This window comes from Meriones unguiculatus, chromosome 14, assembly GCF_030254825.1.
Source record: "Meriones unguiculatus strain TT.TT164.6M chromosome 14, Bangor_MerUng_6.1, whole genome shotgun sequence".
NCBI classification, from domain to species: Eukaryota; Metazoa; Chordata; class Mammalia; order Rodentia; family Muridae; genus Meriones; species Meriones unguiculatus.
In genome coordinates, this window is record NC_083361.1 from 59,931,972 (window position 1) to 59,941,542 (window position 9,571).

The window sequence follows — 9,571 nt, forward strand, 5'->3', positions numbered from 1 at the left end:
GAAGGTGGAAGGCGGAAACCCAACCTTATTTTTTGAAACAGTCTGTCATCGGGCTTAAAGCTCACTGTTTCAGCTAGCTTGACTGGTGAGTGAACTCCTTCTGGGATCAACCTCTCTTCCTTCAACACTGGGATGACACACAGCCACAGCCACTCCATGGAGTGCAGAAGACTGGAGCTCTGATCTTCCTTTCCCAACAAGCATTCTTACTCACCTGTTTTTCCAGGGACCTACCTTACTTATTAACTACAGTGTCTTTTACTAAAACTAGAGCGTACCAATTGGCTCGTCTGACTGATCAGAGAATTCTGTGGGTCATCTCTCTCTCTCTTTCTCTGTCTCCTTACACCCCCGGGGCTGGAATTACAAACACGGTCCACCCTATCTGTCTTTTACATTGCTGTTGCTTATTGAACTCATGTTCTCATGCCTGCACAGTAAGCACTTTATCTACACAGTCACCTCCTCAGATCCTTGGGATGGAATGAAATTTCCAAAAGCACCTCCTGTTTCTGAATGGAGAGAACAAGAATCTAGAGAGGGGACCCATCAGTCAAACAAACAAACAATCAAAAAAACCTCTGTGTTTTAGAAACATCCCACAATTCTATCCCAGCTGCAGACACTATCCTGCAGAATAGCAGGATAGAGTAAAACCGCTACAGAAATATAAATAAATAAAAATAAAGTCTGGGGACCACTTTAATGGAAAAGTGGTCATAAACCAGAGTGTTAGGATTTCATCAATATGACATCATTCCCAGTGTGACATAGAAGAGTCCGCTATCCACTCCCTCCCCATTTCCCTCTCACACACCCTCTCCTCTTAGAGAGATGATGAAGCTGCTTGTGTCTCACAGAAGGATCATAAAAACCTGTATCCCTTAAGCTGAATTCAGCCCAATGAACTGCACAAACAGCAATAACCAAAACAAAGCTAGCAGGAAACACTCATGCAGCATCTGTTATGATCGTGCAACCACGAGACAGCTGTTTAATCCCAACTGTTAGCATAAGATCATTTGAGTGTTTGAAGAGCAATCCCATTTGGATTTTCCCTTTATTTATTTATTTCCTAGCTTTTCCAAGAGTGAGGCTTTCTCAGCTGGAGGATACGATTTGTGTCTCTGGCTCTCTCCCCACTTTCACCCGCAGCTTCCGAAAGAAAGAGGTGATGTGATTTTTCGAACTCTAAATACTCAGAGGGGAAAGAGGAAGGCTGTGTGGTCTTTTAGCTGAGCAGGGCATGGCCCTTTCTCAGCCTCTGGGACCCAGTTTTTGTTCCTCAGAACATTCATAAACCATGCTGGTCAGATTATGGGAAAAGGCCCTCACATGAAACGCATCTGGTGGTCTAAGCCAAGTTCTGGTACGGCTGAATTTTCTCAGCACCACACAGGATTGGAATCAATCTTTTTAAAGTTCAGTTCCAAAATCCAAAAAATAAAATCATTAGGTTCACAATTGTTTGCTAAGGGTCATTGAAGAATGTCAACAGTTTGGGTGGCCCATTTGAATTCCCCCATTGGAAACCTAGACATCCAGCTAGCTTAGAGTAGTGCAACAATTCTCTCTCTCTCTCTCTCTCTCTCTCTCTCTCTCTCTCTCTCTCTCTCTCTCTCTCTTCAATAAATCCATATCGCCCTGCCTATAGCTTTCCCAAGTGCTCTATAAAGGACACACACTTCACTATGGCTTTCTTGCCAAGGCATCACACAGGGCACTGGTGAAAGCAGCAGCTCTTCAGAGCTGGTAGTGTTGTCTTTGGGTAAAAGGAACTGGCCGTGGAAACACGGACACGTGTTAACCTTGAAAGCTGCCTGAAATGCATATTACATACATCTTCCCTCACGGCCTCTTTTAAATATTTCATCCTAGCAAATCCTTCATGTTGATCCAGACATGTAAAAAAAAATGTGAGTAATACTAAGTTTATCTTGGGAAGAAGGTCAAAGCTCAAATCCTTTGAAAGTATGGAGGAAATGTCCTCAGTCTTATTCTAGAACAATTCTTTTCTAGGTCATGTCAATCTTGGAAATGTAAGGAGTGCCTTTTTTTTTCTTATTCATTTTCAACTTTAAGTTTATAAAAATATCTGTTGTTTAAGAGCCACTCAGGCTTCAGGAATGACAAATACTTTGGTAAGAATTTTGGAATGACCTCAGAATGTCTCTTCAGTACAACCATCACAACTGTCCTTGTTTATGACATCCCTGCACACCCCTCCAGGCCATTAGCTTATTGTCCTCCCTTGTACCCTCAAAGAGAAGGCAAAAGATAATGACACTACATTAATATTCACACCTCTACCAAGGAAAAGAGAAGCAGTCAGTTGGGGAATCTGTTTAAAAGGACTTATCACCCAAATTAGGAAGAATTAAATACTTCGGTCAGACTATGGTATGATTTCATGTCATACTTAGATAAAGCATTATACCTTTAGCCTGCTATTCTTTATCCCACATATACCTCCCCCCAAAAAACTGCATCCCACAGGAGGGAGACAGACTGTGGTCTCCACAGACTGTGAATATCCATCTCAGTGTTCAGCTTCCGCAACACAGTACAAATCACCAACATCTTCAATGGGAGAAAATCCTTTATCGGCTGATTCATTTCCATGTTTTGTCCCTGCAGGAGACGGGATATCCTGTGAGGTCCTGAGAGGGAGGGAACTCTGTGGGATCATGTCAGATATGCCATTTAGAGTGATTATTGTGACTGAGATAGTGAGGTTGGCATCATGTTTATCAACTGATTTTCATATATAATGCCCGTTTGTGCTATTTGCATTTTTGCCGACCTCCTTCCCTTTCTACCCTGTGTTAAGAATCACTTAGTAGGACTTGGAAGACACTATGTAAAGGAGTCCTATCACTCAGCATTTGCTACTAAATGATGACGTAGTTGTTATGTGCCCTGGAAACCCCTAGTTTTGTTTCATTTTGTGTTTTCAAGTTTGGAACTAGTAAGAGAAAGACGAACACAAGAGCCAGGCTACTGAGAGAAATTCCAGTGTGAGCAAGCTTAAAGAAGTCACAAGGATCTGTTACACCCTCATTAGTCAGCTAAAACCAGGAAATAAATATCCTCCTGTTTTGTGATCATCCCCTAGTTACTGCTGTAACAGGAAACATAAATGAGAGGAAGACATCTGAGCACATTGCAGTCCCAGATGGAAACCAACCCTTTCCCACACCTCTCCTGAAACTTAGCTCTGAGGAAAGGAACCCTTAAATTCCCCCCACCCCCCACTGTCATCCTGCTTACCTCTGGGACTTCAGGACACAGTTGCAGGAAACTATTTGTCTGGATTGTGAGCTTCTGTTACCTTGTGGCCTGGTATAAAATGCTGCATTTCAGTGACATGCATCTGTGAAATACAGTTGAAGATTTTCTTCACACCAAGTATTCCATGAAAAAGGAAACAGACCTCTCCCAACAGTCAACAAATCAGGATTTTATAAACAGGTTTATCTAAAGCAAAGTGAACTAGAATTAAGATTGGCTGACACCATGGGGGAAGAGAGAACATTCAAGAAATTAACCAAAAACAAATTAACCAAAGAAGATTTGGTTTTGTGTGGTAGTAATCCATGGGGTTGTGGGTTTTGTTTGTTTAGGTATTTTCTTGTTGTTGTTGTTGGTGGTGGTAGATTTGTTTTGTTTATTTTATTTGTGTCTCTTAGCAGTTCATGCCACAATGTGGTTATGTTGAGTGCAACTCACAAGCAAAAAATCTCAAAGTTCCAGCCTTCAGAGATGTTGGCTCCCACTTAGCAGCTCCAGCGGAAACCCTAGCATTTCTGGGCAGTCCCCATCAGCCACCATGGACATCTTTACCGGGGTACACTGGCCACCCAGTCCTACCTCCTGCTCGGTTGTTTCCTGCTTTGTCCGTGTCCTGTGATATGCATAGCTGTGACATTTAAGGTTGCAACTTACGTTTTTCTAATCTGTATTTCCCTTTCAGATTCGTCTGGAGGCCAAGGGGAGGTTTTTCTTACTGAATATATACTTCTTTGATTATTTCATGATGTATCAGTCTTCCTTGTATAGCTGAGTTATGAGCAGAACTTGGGAACACTCTTATTACTTTGAGGTATCACCAGAACCTCAAAAATTACCTCCCCCATATCCACTGATGGCTTGTATCTGAGGGAAGTTTTGAAAACAGAAAGTGTTTGTGACAGTCTTCTAAATAGCTGGTCTGTTTCCCATTGAGTCACCTCCTTCCCTCTCACCCAACAATACACACTAATTATGGAGGCAAGTCGAGGTCATGTCCCTGGCTGGCTCACCTCTGTTTGCCCTTATAAATCTGATTGGGCATAGCTCAACACAATGTAGAGGATCTATTTAATCTGACTCATTAGAAAATTCTAAGAGAATCATTTATATCTCAAATTATCAGTAATTTTGAGGTAAGAGTGGAATACATGAGATCCTACGTCCACAAAAGAAAAAGAAATCTTTTCATTGAACAAAAACATCTAAAAGAAAAGAGAATTCTGACTAAGCATTTTATATAACCCCTTCACCAAAGGAGAGATATACCACCATTTTCCTAAAATCTCATTCATTCAACCAAATGAAGTAGATGCCATGATTGCAAACACCCTTGCTACAGAGATGGTGTAGGCAAGCAAAACCTGGGTCTATATTTTGACAATCATCATGTTAAGTTTTGCCTCATTTTGCAGGTCAAGACCCAACATAAGTGTCAGTAGTCACCTGTAATTTTATGTCCAAACCACGTAAGTTCAAAACATTTAATTTAACCAGCTTAATCTCTCCATGTGGGAGACTATGAACATTTATCTGTGTGTTGCTTGTTTTCACATTTTGGCTTTTAATGAAGTACAACAACCAAAACCACTAGATTTTCATTACACTTTGTTCTAACAAAGCAGATTCTCACAGCCATTATTTATACTCTGACAATAAATCTTAGAGGTAGAACTTGCAAGGTCCATTTTATCAGTGAATGAAACTGAACCCGAGGAAGGGTAATTGTTCTCAAGGCCACAAAGTCAAGAAATGTAGCATATGGTAGTTCAGTAACCAAGTGGGTTTCCCTAGTGAGGGGAGTAGAAACTATTTCTGACATGAACTCAAAGGCTGGCTTCTTTACCCCCCCCCCAGGGGAGAACAGTCTTGCTAGGCCACAGAGGAGGACATTGCAGCCACTCCTGAAGATACCTGATAAACTAGGGTCAGGTAGAAGGGGAGGAAGACCTCCCCTAGCAGTGGACTTGGAAAGGGGCAGGGAGGAGATGAGGGTGGGAGGATGGGTTTGGGAGGGAATGAGGGAGGGGGCTACGGCTGGGATACAAAGTAAATAACCTGTGATTAATATAGCAAAATAAAAAATTAATAACACCCCCTCCCAAAATAAAAGAGATGTATGACTTTGACCAAATGGGCTGAGGTACATAGCTCAGCAATAGAATTCATGTTTGTCATTCAGCAGGTCTGACAGGGTCCAATCCCCAACACAAGGCTTGAGGCATGAGGAGAGGACTCTGGTCTGTGCAGTGTGCAAGCCTCCACTTGTGATGTTCATTTATCTCTTTAATACATAAAATCTTCACAGCCATTGTTAACAAGCTCAAAGTGAAACTGAGGCTGTTTCCTGGGGTCTCTTGAACACAAAGCCACTCCCATTTCTGTTCAACAGTCTCTCCCTCCTTAGCATTTACTAACTTAAACTAAGACAACATCTTAGCCAGTTGTCAGACCTGTGGAAAGGGGAAAATTTCAAAATCCATTTCTATGAGTTAGAGACTTGCACTGTGCTTTAACTGCAGAGGACGGGCTCGCCTGGAGTCGGCTGTCCCACACGCCTGTGCATGGACCGTGGCTACAATGGTGGTTCTCAACCTGTGAGTCCCAACCCCCAAAACCATGGGAAAACACATGTATTGTGATTCATAGGAGTAGCAAAATTACAGATATAGAGCAGCAACAAAAAATAATTATATGGTTGCAGGGAGGGGGTGTCACCAAGACATGAGGACCTGTATTCAAGAGCCACAGCATTAAGAAAGTTGAGAACTGCTATAGTAGAGTTAAGTGACAAAGAGGTCCCTGGTTAATTATCCTTGACAGACTAGGATTTCACAAACACCCTGACTCCATCCTCAGTGAAGGAAGCCCAGATAGTAAAGCATGGAGGAGAGCAGTATTGAGAGAAATTTTGAATTTTCCGCCGTGTGGAAAAACAGCTGGCAGGATCTATATGTCTTTAGAACGGCCGAAGCATTGGAGCCTATATAAGTACCACAGCTTTAGGAAGTGATGGGAGCTAGTTAAAGAATGCTGTGTTTCACAGTATGACGAAGGACTGCTTCATGCCACAGGTGGAATGGATGCTTGGAGAGGAAGCAGAATGATGATCTACAAGCAGAGCATAACTTAGGAGAATCCGTTCTCCCCTGGTTCTACCTTAGACTAAAAATGAGGCCCTGGTCCATGTTCTGCTAACCAGAGTCAGCCAGAGTAGACAGCTCTGTCCTCAGCAAGGGACTGTTGGATGCTGCTTTGCCCACATTGTCTTTAACCATTACAGATGTCTGTGTGACTGGCCATGTCTCCATCATGACCATGACCATGACCACGGCCCCAAAAATAAAGAGCTATCTACATTCTCCTCTACCACCCAATCCCACAACACTGGGATTCTGGAACAGTGTCATATTATTTGCTCGTCTTTATTATAGATGGTTTATAAAGAAAAGGGGTCAGACATTTGCTTCTCTCCCAGCCTTAGGGCTCTGTGAAGCCAAGCAGGGATGAGGCAAGAGAGTGGACATGGAGAAAACCCTACCTAACATAATGGGTGTCTGGTATTTCACATCTATGTCTGCCATCTTTAAAGACTACAATCATCGTATACCTGAAGGAAACCCAGGGAAATGGACAAACAGATGTATGAAGATGCACAGAGATAAAAATAAAATGTCACTTGGTGTCCTCAGGTTCAAAACTCCGAAGTTTTATACTCCCTCTCTTCAGGAAGACAGTCTCTTTTCTCTGCCTAGGTCTCTCTCTGTCTCTCTCTTTCTCTGGAGCTGCCTTATCCCCTGACCCGACCCTAAACACCAAAACTCTCATTCTGTAAACTTGCTTGCTGAAGAAAAGTTAACTTGGCACTCATCTTAAGTATTGACTCCCTGTCTTGAGGGTGAGGGCTGTAAATTCTCTCTCCTAAGATCCAAGTCGATTTGTTATCAAATCAGGCATTGAGAAGCTGATTCATTGCTATTCAGCGCTATGCTGATTTATATGCAGAATGTAAAACAGATGCCTTCTGTGATACATATTTATGGTGAGTGCTGTTCGAGGAAGATTTATTACAGATTCCTTTGTCGGGGTTTGCATGAGCAGAGCCATGATGACTTGTATTTCCTCTCAGCTGCCAATGCCAAACTCATTAAAAAGAGGTGTGACTATTAATATACATTGTAATACTGACAGGCTCTAATTTATAACACCCTGGCTGGTTGGAGTATTCTCCTGACTTGAGAGGTGGTTTCTGCGTTTTTTTTTCCCCTGTGTAGCTAAATGGTGCAAATAGAGATGTATATTCTCCTGTTTTCATTCATTCATTCTCTCTTTTTCTCTCTCTCCTTATCTCTTTGTCTTTCATAGTTACCTAAGTCAAGGTACAAATCTGCTCAAAAGAGATAACTGCTTCAGTGATTTTCCTTCCGTCACCCTCCCAACCCCCAGATCAAATGCCACTGGAGTTTGTAATAGTGCAAAGCTTGGCTTTAATGCCCTGCAAACACTGTTGTTTTCTGTGCAGGAACCTGCTTTCTCTCTAGGCTGAATTAGCAAGGAAGAAGTTTCAAGGAGCTAGCATCAAGCATTCTCAGGAGCAGATGGCTGATACAAGGTCCTGAAGTTGAAGAGCATCAAGGAATCAGAAAGTCACCACCCTAAGGACAAGGTCAGGAAAAACACATTTCTAATGTCAGGAACTTGAAGCAGATTGGGGCAGGTGAGGAAGGAGGGAAAATGGAGTGTCACCTGGAGGAAGTGGCCAGAGAGGCAGGTCTTTTCATCAGCACACTGGAAAGGACTCAAGGACAGGCTTAGATGATGTTCCACAGAGAGTATGCAAAGCAGCTTTTCCTCTGCCATAACTCTGAGGAAAAAAAAAAACAAACTAGTTACTACACAGAAATCGGAATTGAAGTACACAGTCACGTGAGTCTGGAGCCCCTTTTAAACACACACACACACACACACACACACACACACACACACACACCTGTGAGAGGCAATGCCAACAGACACCTTGCTTAAAGGTGTTTTTAGTAACTCCATGAAAGCATGTTTTCTAAGCAGACAGAAACAAGTATTCCACCATCTTTTCAGGCTACATAAGCAGGAATGAACTGTGAGCACTGCCGGCGAAATCAGCAGATATGCTATTTGAATGCCATAAGCAGAGACATCCATATGAAGGCAGGTTATCTCCCATATGAACCAAAACCTCAAATTTTGCATGAAAGGTAAATTCTTACGGCAAATTCTCTTTCTGCTCCACGCTCTTAGGTAGTTTTGTGGCCACCGTTTTGCAGATTCTTTCTTGCAAAGGGTTACAGGGCCCACCAAGTTTATTCCAATCCACTCAGGGAGAGGGAAACATCCACAGTGGCCATGCTGTGCCTTCCGCTGTGCTGCGTAACACTTGACAGTTCGCAGAAAGCATTGGGTCATGGGTGAAGGTGATGGTCAACAGTAGTGTTTTGAAATAACTAACTAAACAACTTTAAAATGTGACCTCTCTTTGCATCACCTAAAATCAGTACTGTTTGCCCCTAGGTACGTGAATTCCAAACCCACCGATACAACCAGTATTCAACCAAAACTACTGCTTAAGAATTACATGGGCTAGCTGGGAGGTGGTGGCGCACGCCTTTAACCACAGCATTCAAGGAGGCAGAGGCAGGAAAATCTCTGTGAGTTTGAGGTCAGCCTGGTCTACACAGTGAGTGCCAGGACAGCCAAAGATCTACAAAGAAACCCTGTCTTCAAGGAAAAAAAAAGAATTAAGATGTGCTGAACATGAACCTTCCTCTTTCCTGTATCTCGATACTTTTAAACAGCATTCACATTGTATCAGATGTTGTAAAAATTTAATTGTTGCCTAGAGACCACTCACAGTGTCATGAGGGTTTGCATACATCCTATGGAAATAGTATGCTATGTTAAGTTGTGTAATGAACTTGACCATCTTCCAGTTTTTGTGTCTTATGGGGGCCTTGTAACCAATACCCAAGGGCTCTTCTCAGGAAGAGCTCTATAGATGTGATGACTAATTTGGGTGGTGAAATTGACTGATTTATCCAATAGCTATGGCACTAGTCAGGCACATGTTTTGGGTGTCATTGAGAGCTATTTCAGAGATTTTTAACTGAGGGAAGGTACTCCTTTACCAGACCTCGTATCAGAGTCTTCCCGAGAGAATGGAAAACACAGGGGGCACCCATGTTGCCAACTACATGCCAGCCTCCCCTCACTCTGATTCCTGAGATGTGGGGCTGCAGCCTCCTGCACA

General features: G+C 42.6%; 1 long non-coding RNA gene across 1 annotated transcript; it reads right to left on the reverse strand.

The window, feature by feature from the left end:
- Nucleotides 1-2,337: 2,337 nt before the first annotated feature.
- LOC132647043 (uncharacterized) lies at nucleotides 2,338-8,672 on the reverse strand. Its single transcript, XR_009585330.1, has 4 exons — nucleotides 8,535-8,672; nucleotides 8,035-8,152; nucleotides 3,271-3,373; nucleotides 2,338-2,631 (listed from the first exon to the last, which is right to left on the reverse strand). It is a non-coding gene; the product is annotated as an uncharacterized LOC132647043 (long non-coding RNA).
- Nucleotides 8,673-9,571: the final 899 nt, after the last annotated feature.